This window comes from Antechinus flavipes, chromosome 6, assembly GCF_016432865.1.
Source record: "Antechinus flavipes isolate AdamAnt ecotype Samford, QLD, Australia chromosome 6, AdamAnt_v2, whole genome shotgun sequence".
NCBI lineage: Eukaryota > Metazoa > Chordata > Mammalia > Dasyuromorphia > Dasyuridae > Antechinus > Antechinus flavipes.
Window position 1 is genome coordinate 56,530,261 of NC_067403.1, and position 15,574 is coordinate 56,545,834.

Below are 15,574 nucleotides of genomic sequence, written 5' to 3' on the forward strand. Positions count from 1 at the left end.
TCTGAGGGGGGTGTTATACATCAGGCCATAGAGATTTTTTTCTTAGGGAGTTCATTAATGCTTTGTTCTATTTCTTTTTTCTAAAATAAGGAAATAAAATAATTTATTTCCTCTTTTATTAAACTAGGCAATTTAATTCTTTGCAAATATTCATTTGTTTCACTTAGATTATCAGATTTGCTGTCGTATATTTGGACAAAATGGCTTTTAATTATTGTTTATTTTCCTTTTCATTGGTTGTAGCTTCATCCTTCTCATTTTTGATGCTGATAATTTGATTTTTTAAATTATTTTTTCTATTCAAATTAAACAAAGGTTTGCCTATTTTGTGGGTTTTTTCATAAGACCAACTTTTAGTTTTATTATTTAGTTCAAAAGTTTTCTTTGTTTCAATTTTATTAATCCCTCTTTTGAGTTTTAGTATTATTAATTTAATATTTATTGGGGGGAGGAGTTACCAAATTTTTTCTATTAAGTTTCATGACTGATTCATTGATTTTCTCTTTCTCTATTTTATTCATGTAACTATTTAGAGATATAAAATATTCCCTGAGAACTGCTTTGGCTGCATCTCATATATTTTGGTATATTGCTTATTATTGTTATTCTCTTGAATCAAATTATGAATTATTTCTGTGATTAGTTGTTTGACCCATCCATTCTCTAGAATTAGATCATTTTATTTTCATTTGGGTTTTATTCAATATTTTGCTGGTAATTTATTTAATATAATTTTTTATTGCATCATTGTCTGAAAAAGAAATATTTACTATGTTTTATTTTCTGCATTTGATTATGAGGTTTTTATGCTCTGATGGTCATTTTTATGTAGGTATCATATATTGCCAAGAAAAAGATGTATTCCTTTGTGTCCCTATTCAATTTTCTACAGAGTTCTATAATATCTAGGCTTTTTAGGATTCTATTAATCTCCATAGTTTCATTCTTATTTAATTTGTGTTAGATTTGTCTGATTCTGAAATAGAAATGTTGTGGTATCCCACTAATATAGCTTTGCTATCTATTTCTTCCTGTAACTTGTTTAGTATCTTCTCTAGGAATTTGTATGCTCTCTCACTTGATACATATATATTTAATATCATTATAACATGATTGTTTTGGGTACCATTTAACTATATGTACTTTCCTTACTTATCTCTTTAATTAGATCTATTTTTATTTTTGTTTTATTTAAGATCAGAATTACTACCCCTGCTTATTTTTTTTTTAATTTCAGCTGAAAAATCTAATTCTGCTTCAGCTTTTTATCTTTATGATGTATGTGTCTTTGTCAAATGTGTTTCTTGTAAACAACATATTGTAGGATTCTGTTTTGTTAATCCATTCTGCTATTTGCTTCCATTCTATAGGAGAGTTCATCTCATTCACATTACCAGCTCCACCCAGTTTTCTCTTTTTTTCTTATCCTTAGCAGTTTTTTTTTTACTCACCCCATCTACTATCTTATTTTTTTCTATCACTCTTCACCCCTTCTCTTACCTTTTTAAAAAAGTGTTTCTGCCCTCTGTTCTATCCAGACTCTCTTTTTCTTTCCTCCTCCTCCTACTTCTTTATAGAACAAATAAATATCCAACTGAATGATGAAGTTATTCTCTGTCTGAACCAAAACTGATGAGATCAAGCTTCAGACAGGAAACTTCTTTCTTTCTCTTGTTTGCAATAGGTTCTTATGCCTCTTCTTGTGATTTGATTTGTCCAATTAAGCCTCCAATTTCCTATTCTCCCAGTACAGTTCTTTTTCCACCCATTAATATATTTTTCTTTGATGTCATCACATGACAGCCCTTTCACAACCATACCTTTAGTCAATGTGATGCCCTCCTCTTTTATGGGCCAGAATTCTGTACTTGAAACAAGGATTCTTACAAGGTGCTAACTAAATGGAATTGATAAGACAATGGTTATCTAGTTTAGTATGATGATAAATGTTCTCTAATTCAGTATGACTGATTTAATCTTACAACAATTAATAGTTCCCTAGTGATATAATGATTGGCTTATACTCAGTATGAGGAATGGATTTAACTGTAACAGAGCATATATAAGCTGGGACAAACTCAGCCAGATTCAATCCATCTCACACCACCATGGTGGCAGGCCTGTCCTCCTTCATTTCTCCACTGAGACCAAGGCCTATCTGAGCCAGAGACAGACACAGAAGAGCTTAGAGAGAGGATCAGACATAGACTGGGAAAGGGCTTGGAGACAGACTCAGAGAAGACAAAAGACTAGAGACTGGAGCACAAGCTCTCGGACTGAGACAGACTTTAAGACAGAGACTGTGGTGGTGGTAGTCCTAGCTCCCTCACAGAAACCAAGACACATTCAGGAGGACCTCAAGAAAGCTAGGCCAAGCCCCAGGCAAGGAAACTAGATGTGAAGGAGATAATAAATGATTTGGACTTTAACATCTGGCTATTCTTGTGGTGATTACTCTACTGAAAGGAAGGCTGGTCCCAAGACCTCCAGAAAACTAACCAGAACACTACACTCTTCTATCTGCCCCAATAACAATTACAGTTCTCAAGAGTTACATATATATATATATATATATGTTTTTCCCCTCCTGTTTACCTTTCTATGATTCTCTTAAGTCCTTTGTTTGAAGATTAAATTTTCTTTTTAGTTCTGTTTTTTTTTTTTAAATAGAAATGATTGAAAGTCTCTTACTTCATTAAAGATCCATTGTCCCCCTTGAAAGCTGATGCTCAGTCTTGTTGGGATAGGTAATTCTTATTTGTTACCCCAGGTCCTATGCCTTCCAGAATAAGATATTCCAGAACCTCTGATCCTTTATTATGAAAACTATTAGATGTTGGGTTGTTCCTCGATATGTGAAATACTATTGTCTGGCAGCTTGCAATATTTTTTTTTTTTGAGATTGTAATTCTGGAGTTTTGCAGGAATGTTCTTTGGGGTTTTCCTTATGCAATTTCTTTCTGAAGGTAACTGATGGATTCTTTCAATGAATATTTCCCCCTGTCTTTCTGTAATATCAGAGAAAATGTCTTTGATGATCTCTTGAAAAATTCTCTTCTGGACTCTTTTTTTTTTTTTTTTGGTCTTGGCCTTCAGGTAGCAAAATAATTTTTAATTTCTGTCTTGTTGATCCATTTTTCTAGGTTGGTTGTTTTTACCAATGAGGTATTTTATGTGTTTTCCCATTTTTCATTATTTTTAGTTTGCTTGATTCATTCTTGATTTCTCATAGATTCATTAGCTTCCATTTGTTCCATTCTAGTTTCCGTGTGATTTTCTCTAGTTGGCTTTTATATCTCTTTTTCCATTTAATTGATTCTACTTTTGAAAGTTTTTTTTTTTCTTCAGGGGATTTTTTTATTTTTTTGGTTATTTGCTCAATTGTATTTTTAAGGAAATGTCGTCCTTTTACAATCTCTACTTTCTCTTGCATGTCTCTCATTTCTTTTCTCATTTTTCATCTGTCTCTCTTATTTGCCTTTTAGGTCTTTTATGGGCACTTCCAAGAAGCCTCTTTGGGCTTGAGACCAATTCATATTATTCATTGAAATTTCTCCTGTTGACATTTTGTCCTTGTCTGAGTTGGTATTTTGGTCTCCCTGTTACCATAGTAATTTTCTATATGACTATAGAAGGTTCTTTTCTTTTTCTTCCTCATTTTCTTTTGGTATGTCCTCTTTTTTTATCTAGATAAATGATGCTTTGTCCCAAGCTTCCTGTGCAGATGTGAACATTTCCTTTGAGCACTTGGGCCCCTTGTGTTTGCAGGTGGTAGCTTTGCCTCCTCTTTCCAGAAAACAGCCTGGTTTCCTAGAATTTGTCTTCTAAGCTATGCCTGGGGGCTGCTGCCTGGTCCGTTCTGCTACCCAGGCACAACCCAAGGTCTCAGTTCCTAATCTGCTATGATTTAGACCTTCTCATTGGCTTTCCCAGACTCTGTTTAAGCTGGGCTGAAAATGTTATTAACCCAAATTAAAAATGACTTTCTTGAACTTTCCTCCAATATATCTTGAGCTGGAGAGTGGTTTCATTCCATCAGACTCTGTTGTGAGGCTTTATTTCATGTGGTTTTCAAGGGAAACTGGAAGAACTCAAGTGGCTTCCTGATTTCACTCTGCCATCTTGGCTCCATTTTCAAAAGTTGAGGTCTATTATTTTAAGTGCCATATCTTTATCACACTACAAAAGTTTGCTGCTGGCAACAACAGGGATAAATTATATTAAAAATATGAAGGAAAAAGGGTAGAGTTACAAGTGCAATATGTAGTGGAGAATCCTAAAATATCGTTCTAGTCTAATGCAAGGAATTATAAAAAATAAAAAGCATAAAGATAAGATTTTTATTGAGTATAACTTGAATGAATCATTTACAATTCATATAGACTTTTCATTATATTTCAAGAGAGAGAGTTTAGAGAATAGCTAGGAGACAGGTGTTCTAATGATATTAATTATATTTCCTTATAGGATTAGTTGCTTCCTTTCTATTTCTATGCCATAGTTCTTATTGCTACCACCTGTACTACTTTCACTGTCTCTAAACTGATCTTGCTATGCTACCCCCAGTATCTAACATACTTTATACAACTGAAAGATTAATCTTCTTAACAACTGGTGAATTATGCTTCAATCATCACATTTTTATATCCTGTTTTTATATAATATGCAAAAATCTATGTGATATCTTTTTGCAAGTTTCAGTACTGGAGTGAGGGAGAATGTCCAAAAATTGTTGTTCAACTACATGCCTTACCAATAAGTCATTATGTTCAGAAGCTTGAACCCTTTATTGTTTAGTTTTAGTTTTTTAAGTTTTTCAAATTTTATTTATGAGAACTTTTGGCAAAATTAGTCAAGACAAGAAGGTTAACTCCAGGATGAACTCTGAGAATAATTCTTTCCTCTGGTAGATTTTTCACTGAGGTAAATTTCTTAATGAAAGGTTGCTATGAAAGTTTAATTCTTTCTTATCAAATCTGCAAGGCAGCCACACACACACACACACACACACACACACACACAACATTGATGAAGAATCAGATAGAACCAGAGATAGAACCAGAGAGTCCCTTTAAATGGAAGAAGTTAAAGCAAGCTTTCTCATTATGGGAGAAGTCCTCTAAGGGAAATTATTTAAGGTAAATCTATCTACCTTGTTAAACATTTCTTTGTGGCAATTATGGTAGTAATTGAATGGTAGTAAGTACACTGATAGGAAATCACCTGGAGGACAAATGGTTTTGTACCAGAGAAAGATATGATATGTTAAACTGTGTGAAAACTAGTTAAAGAAAAAAAACAACTAATTTAAACTGCAGAAGATTTAAGTAATAATCAATTTTGGCTTTAATTTGGCACTTTTGATTATTAGATATTAAAGAAATTAATATTGGGCTAAAACATAAAAACCCAAATGTGTCCCAAATTTGATCGGAAAGGAGTTTCAATTATGGCAAATTAATATTTTGAAATGAGATTTAGTCATTTCTATGTGTCTGTCTTATCAAATTGTTTAAAATCTTGTTTTGTGATGTTTCTATTTTTGTTTGTAGATTCTGATGAACTGGAAGCCTTATAAATTGAAAATACAGTCAACTACTAGATTGTTGTTAAAAATTCCAGTTTAAAAGAAATAGAGTGCTGGGGAAGATCAATGAAGTTTCACATTTGAAATAGTTTTCATTGCTTTATGTAACTTGATGCTAAACTGTGTCACATGAAGGTACTTCCTTTCAAATCATTTCTGGAAAGAATGAGGTTGAAAAGATAAAATCAGATAACCAAAGAAAGGAAATGTTTTTTCTAGTTTTATAAATTTGTTACTTTACCAACCAATTAGAGAACAAACTTGTAATTGCTATATATTGCAAATTATGCAACCTACTAAAACTAGCTAAGTGTGTTTTAGAGACTTAAACTTCTCTTTCATTTTTAGAAGGAATGATTTGCAGATATGAGAGAGATCTGGAAAGAATTGATTCTTTTGAGGTAAGTAGATGTGAGGCAAGTGAAAAAGGAACTCACCTCCCTTCAATTTGTTCTATTTGATAAGACACTTAGTTGTTGTTTTGTTGCTTGCCCTTTATTCTCAAAGAGAAGGAGGGCATCATGGAGGTCATACCTTGACATACAAGTGAAATGGATTTAAATGAGGAAGGGTTGCTCAATTTCTCCTCTGGACCCATCTGGAAAATGTGCCCAGATATAGATAAGTACAAATGGAGATAGCAGAATGCTGAAACAACTTAGTGAGTCTTGGAAAATCATTCTGTAGAATTTGTTTTAAGGAAATATAATAATACTCTGTGGAAGTTACAGGCAAAACAGTAAGCAGATCTTTGGTTACTCTGTTCCTGGATGTTGAAAAATCTACTGTTTTCCTAAAAGGAAGAAAGATTATTGAACTGGTTAAAGAAAGAGAAATGAAGTTAGTTTGAAAGTAGTTCCAAATTAAAAATAAAAGAAATAACAACCAAAAATAGATTTAAAAGTTAAATTTTAAATTTGCTCATACTTAAGAATGCCTCATTCAGAAACTTGTATCATTTCTGTAGTTCATAATACTTCTTAAGAATTCTGCAATTACAATGAGGTGATTCAGGACAATTCTAACAGACTTGTGATAGTGAGTCTAATCTTCATCCAGAGAGAGCACTATGGGGACTGACTGTGCATCACAATATAGTATTTCCACCTTTTTTTGTTGTTGTTTGCATGCTTATCCTTTTTTTATCTCTTTTTTTTTCTTTTTGATCTGATTTTTCTTATACATCATGATAAATGTGAAAATATGTTTAGAAAACTTGCATATGTTTAAACTATATTGAATTACTTGCTATCTGGAAGGGGAAAATGGAGAAAGAGGGAGAAAAATTTGGAAAACAAGATTTTTCAGGAATGAATATTGAAAATTATCTTTGCTTATATTTAAAAAATAAAAAAAATATGATTTATGTAAAAGGATTCTGCTATAAAAAGGTGAGCTATAATGGCACAGGAGGTGAGAGAGTTTTTTCTTTTCTTTTTTGAACTGGTTGTTGAATTAGAAGGCTTCAAAAATGTCTTCCACACAAACAGATTACATCATTCTTTGAGTCTATATTTAAATATACACAATTTTCCAATATCATGCAGAGAACAAGTATCACATATAGCATTTGAACACAAACTCTTTAATAGTCTGTTCTGTGACAAGCTAATGACTACATTCCTCAAATACATATTTTATAATCACACTTTTAGACTTCCAGACTAATTTGCATTGATGTGATGCTATCAAATATTGTATCTCTCTCAGTATCCAACATACTTTTCTACATCCAGTAGTTTAATAAATATTTAAATGGAATTAAGTTGAGTCAAATTGAAACAAGCATCCCATCCCCTCATTCTTTCTTGTCTATCTTTTTTTTTCCTGAGACAATAGGGGTTAAGGGACTTGACTAGGTTCACACAACTAGGAGTCTGAGACCAGATTTGAACTCAGGTCCTCCTGACTTGAAGGCTGGTGCTCTATCGACTGTGCCACCTATCTACCTCCCATTATTTCATTCAAATTCCCATGACCCCAAGTGCCTTGTTCTCATCTATCAAGAAGAAAATCTATATGATAAATTAATTCACACAAAAATATAAGTACTAGTTTAATGTATTAAGCCTCTCCAAGCATTTATATTTTAAATTATTATTCCTGTAGGCAACTAACAACATCTTGTCTCCAGAAAATTCAATGATTGCCTTATTTTGGATGCTGAGGCATTTTTTTAAGCAGCTGGTCAAAACATTATACTGTCTTCTGCCTGTTTGTCCTGTAAACATGTCTGATGACTTTTGGGCATTGGATAAAAGTGGAATCACTTCATCAAATGCCTCTTTCTGTTTCCCTTCCTTTTTCTTACATCTGTCACTGTTTCAGATTTTTAAAAGGCATATTTTCTTGGAACTCATATCATGCTAAGATGCATCTGATTCTCTCTCATTTTTCCTTTATTATATGTTTTGTATCAACTCTTCCTTTGAGAAATTGTGGAGGAAGTATGTAAATATAAATATTTTTTTCATACTGTAAAGAAAAGCATCTTAAAATTTGAAAGTTGGAAGAGATATCAGTAGTTATTTCAACCTATAATATCCCCACTCTTACATACCTGTCAAGTGGCCATTAATGACTACATTCCTCAAATTCTATAATTATATGACAGAATAGGTGATATTCCAAGTTCAAAATATCTCAACTCCTAAAAGAAGAGAAAGAGACTGACCGTCTCTGTAAACTTTTTTCTTTCTTTTAAAAAGTTAATATATCATATAAGATATTATATATATATACATATATATAATATAAAATAAAAGTTAAATGCAGCTTATGATGCAATGCATAAAAAATCGAACTGAAGTCAAGAAAACTTGAATTCAAATCCAGTTTTAGACACACTCTTGCTGTGTGATCCTAGGCAAATGATTTAACTTCTGCCTCCTTCAGTTTCCTTCTCCATAAAATGGGGATAATAAAAACATTCTCATCTCAGGGTTGCTGTGTGTATAAAAAGAGATAATGTGTATAAAGCTTTTAAAACAGTTCCTGGCACATGGTAAGTGCTTAATAATTGTATGTTCCTATCCTTTCCCCTTCCTATTGGAAAAATAAAAGGAAACATGAATTTTCTCAACCATTCTCCAAGGTCATGCTTAGGCAGTTTAATTATAGAGCATTATTTTATTTTATTTTATTTCATTCATTTCTTTATTTTTCTGTTTTTTTCTTTCTCTCTTTTTTACTTCTATTTCTTGTCTTCTTTTATAGAGTTTGAACAATGATAGGCATAAGGAAGAAGAAAGGGTCACAGAAAGGAGGCATTTGATACCTGATTCCATAACTATCCCAAATCCCCAAAGTATCAGATGATTTTAAAAATGTTTAGAAACTTGAGGATGCTTATTTATTTAAATTGTTTATAATAGGGTCAATTATTTAAGATATTCAAACAAATTGTATAAACATTAAAAGATGGCCGTGTATGCAATGTAATTTCTTTTTTTTTTTTTTTAATTACTTATATAGCTTTTTATTTACAAGATATATGCATGGATAATTTTTTTTTCAGTTGCCAAATCTTTTGTTCCAATTTTTCCCCTCCTTCCCCCCATCCCCTCCCCCAGATGGCAAGTAGATCAATACATGTTAAATATGTTAAAGTATATGTTAAATACAATATATGTATACATATCCACATTTTGCTATGCAATATAATTTCAAAGGTACTGCAAAAAACTCTCTGTTAATAAAAAGAAAATAAGACCATTTCTTACTGGTTTATTGATGCTCCCCATAAGATTTATTCTTTTGGATAGAGTAATTTTGTCCTATGTAAAAAAGGAAATATTCCCTAGAATTAACAACATAATAAGTTTTGCTTGTCATTTACATTTTAGTATGAATAAATCCATCACCTCCTTCCCTAAAGCCAGACTTTGGCAATGTGTCAGGAAAGGAGAATACTAGTTCCTTAACTGGAATGGGAAAGGCATTATGATTTTTCTTTCCCCATATAAATGGAAACCTGGTAATTCTAGAAGACAGATTTCATCTATTTTTAAGGCTTCAAAGGGGTAAATTTCAATACCATTATTCACAGATTTCATAACAATTGCTTAAAAAACTTTAGACCTGTAATTTTGGGAAAGCAATGTTATTCTTCAGAATGTTCTTCATATCTTTAATATCTTTAATATGTTCTTTATAAGAGTTTCTAATATTTTTAATTGCCTAAAAAGCTCTATTTTCTACCACTTCCGAAATGGGCATTGGTTCACTCTGCTATCAAACCTGAGTTTTCTTGAAAGGCAAAAAAAATCTGAGAAGATAATAGAGAGAAGGTGAAGTATAAAGAGAAAATACAAGGATGAATATGAAAATGGTGATCAAAAATTAGTTTGATTCAAAATGTTCTTGAAAATTTTTGCTAAATCAAAGTTTTTACTCCTCAAAGAGCCTTTCTTAAATAAAATAGGAGTTTGGGAGAAAGATTTTTTTTTAATTTTATTAAAAACTACCTAAAATAATTTCATGTGTAAATAGGATTATTATAAGGAACCTTCTTATTAGTGTTTTCATATTGTTCTCAGGAAAAGAAAAAAACCAGTACCACAGCAAAGAGATTTTAACTTCATCATTTCACTTGACCACTGTCTTTCCTTTAATATGATTGTTCATTACATCATAACAGCACAGGATACATTGTTAATTATTAAAGATAAGCAAAGCAATTATTTCTAATGGTTACAAACACTTTCACCAGACAGTTGGCGATAATTGACTATTTCAAAAGAAAGAATTTTGTTTTTCATTGATGTTCTGCAAGAGTGTATTTTATAATTTTGACGAATGCATGAATAAAGATTCATGGGAGGAGTCTTTTATGCCAATAGGTCTCTGCCTATGCCAATATGCCAATACTTCTCTGCCTTCTCCATCTGTATGATTGCTTTTCTGTGTTTTTCCTTTAAACTTCCTTCTCCCACCCAGATCCTATAAAAATAACCTTTTAATGCACGGAAGATTTTCTTATTATTTTGTTGTTTTAATATATAAGGAATACTTATGTAGCACTCTACATAAATTCCTGAATTTAGAGGAAGAGGATCTATATTAGAATTTTGGCCCTGCAACATCCACTAACTTTTAGTACTACTAAAACTACTTGACCAACTTAAATTTATGAATGTACAGTTCTATGATTTATTATCCCATTTTTCTCCTTCAACAATTATTCAGAGCAACAAGACAACAACAACCCCTATCATTTTATAGCCCTTTAAATATTTGCAAAGTATTTTTAAAAGTTAATTTAATTTCATTTTTATATCAAGCCTGGGATATAAGAGCTATTATCATCCCCATTTTACAAATGAAGGAACAGAGAGATAAAATTTCATTCTAGCACCCAATATCACACAGCTAGTGAGTGAATTTACCCTTAAAACCTTCAGAATACTGAACTTGAACTTAGAACATTTTGCTGAACATTCTATTTACTGCACCTTCTTAGGATTTTTTTGTTAAGTATTTTGTTTCAGTTGAAACTCATCATAACCTCTATTCTTAATTAGTATTTATATTAATTTCATTTGGTTTAATTTTACAAATATTTAACAGATGAAGGCATCATAGGGTAAATAAAAGGGGGGGGCAGTCTAATCCTCAAAGATTACAAAATTCCATTGGTAGAAGTGAGTCACCAAAAATGACAGTCACTTCTTCCAAATTTAGAAGTCATCTATGAAATCTAGGCCTTTATATTCACCTACTTCTACACTACAGTTATTAGAAAGCATCCTCTCTTTATTTACTGTTCAGTGATCTTAGGTGAATAAGACCAATCTATAAAACTAGCAGTCAAATATAAGTACAAAAGGAACATAAAAAGACAGACATTACAGCATAAAATAGATAAAACCCCCTAATTAACATTTTTATAACATTCTTAACTGAAATAAACAGACCACACTCAATTTTAACATCTGGTTCCCAACAGTTCTTGTTGGAGTAAGAGTGCTTTTTTCTTTTCTTTTTTTTTTTCCTTACTTAACAAATGCTGACCATTTTTCATCAACTATTCATCAAGGAACAGCTGTTACTTTAAAACACAGTGTATTCATGTCAGAAAGGTGACTGATGAGCACTTCTGTTTAGTTCTTCATGAAAAAGCTTTGTATTGGGTGCAGTTCAAAAAGACAAATGTTCTTAGATGTTTTGAAAAGATTCCATAGTGCCAGATATAAGGAACCTTCTTATTAGTGTTTTCATATTGTTCTCAGGAAAAGAAAAAACCCAGTACCACAGCAAAGAGATTTTAACTTCATCATTTCACTTGACCACTGTTTTTCCTTTAATATGATTGTTCATTACATCATAACAGCACAGGATACATTGTTAATTATTAAAGATAAGCAAAGCAATTATTTCTAATGGTTACAAACACTTTCACCAGACAGTTGGCGATAAATGACTATTTCAAAAGAAAGAATTTTGTTTTTCATTGATGTTCTGCAAGAGTGTATTTTGTAATTTTGACAAATGCATGAATAAAGAGTCATGGGAGGGGTCTTGTATGCCAATAGGTCTCTGCCTATGCCAATATGCCAATACTTCTCTGCCTTCTCCATCTGTATGATTGTTTTTCTGTGTTTTTCCTTTAAACTTCCTTCTCCCACCCAGATCCTACAAAAATAACCTTTTAATGCACGGAAGATTTTCTTATTATTTTGTTGTTTTAATATATAAGGAATACTTATGTAGCACTCTAGCTATCCATCTGCTGCTTCTCATCTCATTATAGTTTAATCCCTCATCCATTTGTAGACGTATAACACTGAATCAAGAAATGTCAAGAGCAGTGAGAGACTTTAGTGGCTGACCAATCCAACCTGTTCATTCAAAAATTCTCTCCATAAAATCCCTCAAAACTTATCACCACCCTAGATAAATAATATGTAACAGCAAAGTATATTTTTGGGTAGAAATAGGAGGTATGGTAGAACAATCAACGCAAACCACTACAACCTCTACCACAATCTCATGTCAGAGCACTATATAGAAAGCCCATGACAGAGTTCTAGAATCTTAGAAATAGCCCTATCCCAAGGCAACGAGACTTGCTTGTAGTCTAACATCATAATGCGGAGAAATGTTTGTGGAAAAGTAGATTGTGATTCTTGTAAATAGCAACACCAAGCACTAAACAAAACTTTCTTCCTATCCCCTCCCTCCCTCTGTCCTTCCTTCTTTCCTTTCTCCCTTCCTCTCTTCCTCCCTTCTTTCATTTTTGTCTTTTCTCTCTTCTTTTCTTCCTTCATCTCTCTCTTTTTTCTTTTTTTTTATTTATCTTTCTTGCTATATTATCTATTTACATTTCTTATCTATAGAGAAATTATATCATCTTACTAATGGTATGTACACATAATTCAATGCACACAATATATAAATATATATCCATATATTCATACATATTCAATCTATGTTTGACTACATATTTATTTTTATGAAGAAATGTATATGATGTGTTCCAGTTTAGATTATAAATTCTTTTAAATAATAAATTATTTGATTCACCATTGTGATTCAATCATATAAAATTCACTCTTTTCTCTAACTAGAATGAGAGAAAGCAAGAAACAGAAATTAAAAAGGAAAAATGGGGAAGATTATTTTCTTGAAAACATTAAAACTATAAAAAAGGTCTTCTTTAAAAAATATTTTTCTTTATGTAGCACTTTTTGATAGTTTTTTAAATTATTGACAATCATGTTACATGTTAAATATCATGTTCAAAATATTTACCTTTATGAATTTATCTGCATCCTTTATTTTATTTGTAGTTAAGCTTATGGCTTGATAATTTTTAAATGTTCTTATATTTGAAAATTGAATTTTCCTTATTTTTCTACATATCTATTAAATTCTACAACTTTTAGCTTGTTGTTTATTGGATTTGTAACTTCTTTAACTGGGATTTCATATAAATAAGTTATACAGAAATATAAATATGTATTATGTGTGCATTATTAGCATGACAAAGAAAAGGAAAGTCAAATTTGGAGGAAAATCTGTGGTGAAGTCATACGAATAAAATATGCCAAAATTCCATTATCCTTTCTATTGCATATTACTTTAAAACTTTAAATTTCAGAAGAGATTGTTAAACTGACATATGAGGGGGAAGCTAGATGGTGCAGTTGAGAGAGACCACTGTTCCTGGAGTCTGGAGGATCTGAGTACAAATTTGGTCTCAGACACCTAACACTCTGGAACTGTGTGATCCTGTCTGTACCAGTAATTTAACCACAATTGCTTTGACAAAAAACAAACATACAACAAGTAAAACAAAGATGTATGTCTGCTATTTTCTTTTGCCAATTAGATCACAAATAGTCTCAAACTAAATTTGAGATTATTATGAATAGATAAATTTCAAATAGCATAGTAAAAAATAGAATAATATATTACAAAATTATAAAATACTGAAGTGAGCAAAATTGGAAATGAATAATCTAATTAAATAAGCTAATATGAAAAAGTCAAAATTAGTAAACGATTCATGAATTTATTCAGTACCTGTTGTGATCTAGTTCAGATGGATCTGAATCGGTCCCTGTTCGGGCGCCAAAATGTTGTGAGCTTTTTCTTCTCAAAACGCAGCCAGGTGATAAAAGTTCAGATCTTTTATTATCTCCAATATAGCCCGGTTAGCTTAGAGGCCTATCTCTCTGCTTGGTTCCAAGAGCTCTTGCCGCTTTGTCCTTTGCTTCTGCCTCTGCTTTCTTCAGCCTCCAGAGCCAGCACCACTCTTCATGTCATTCCAGTGAAATCTCGACTTGTAGCTTCTTCACTCTGAAGAACTTCTTTGACTGGCCCATTGAAGCTCTATTTATGCTAGTGCTCTCTGGCCCAAAGAGCTTCAAGGGAGGTGTGAACTCATTGAACTCCAATGAGTAAAGGTGTGAACACAAGTCTTGTATTAATTAGTTCTACTTAGTACCTTGTTTCAGGTTCTGCCCAAAATCTTCTTGTAAGATTAGATCAACTCTAATTAGTTAGCAGTTAGTAAGGATTCCAACATCTCCCCCTTTCTTTTGTTAGATGAAAACACCAAAGGAAATAGGAAATCTAATCAGATTAGTGGGTTTCTGAAGGGGTACACATAAATCCATCAATATGAGCCAGAACTTTGTAACAGATATACATGGTATACATAAATCCACCAATATGGGAGGCATTACACATAATTTACATAAGCACATAGCAATATAACACAGGCTAGTAGTAATGTAACAAATAACAAGAATCAATCTGAAAATTTACACATGTCCATAAGTCCTAGAAATAGTCCATAAGGAATCCATTGTCCATTAGTTCATGTGCCAGGAATCTAATAATTCCTGTAAGCTCTGAAGTACTGCAAAAAGTCTCATCAACAATTTTTCATCTTAAGGAATCCAATGATTCTTGCTGTTTTTTCAAGAACTGAAACAGTCTCATCTTGTCTCAATCCAATGGTTCCTGAAGATTTTTAAAAGTTCTTTAACAGTCTCATTGTCAACTATGTTCTTTCAATGGTGAACACAATCAGCAACAGAACCACCCGATATTTCTTGGGTCTTCTCCTTTGTTTCAAGGGTCTGCTCCATCTCTGCGATGGACAAGGCGAATGAGGCTCATTGGCACCCATCTGATTCCTTCTCCACATGTAGAGATGCAAGCAAATCCTCTCCCCCAAGCAGTTAGCCTATCTGGTCCCTTCCATTCACCACTTTCTGGATCTCTCCACATCACCTGGTAATTACATTGGAGCTGTTTGCACTGGATATTGCCTTGTTGTCTTAAAAGCCTGTATTTTTCCCAACTGTAATCCTGATTGCTTTTCTGTTGGTTGATGACATCAGAGTCCTGAATTTCTAAAGTCTCTCTGGGTGTAACCTTAGCTGCTATCATGCCCCACCTGTCCTTTGAGTAATACTTTGGAGCTGGGTCCTGCCTCTCATTCCTCTGGGTCAATATACATTTAGAGGCCCAGTG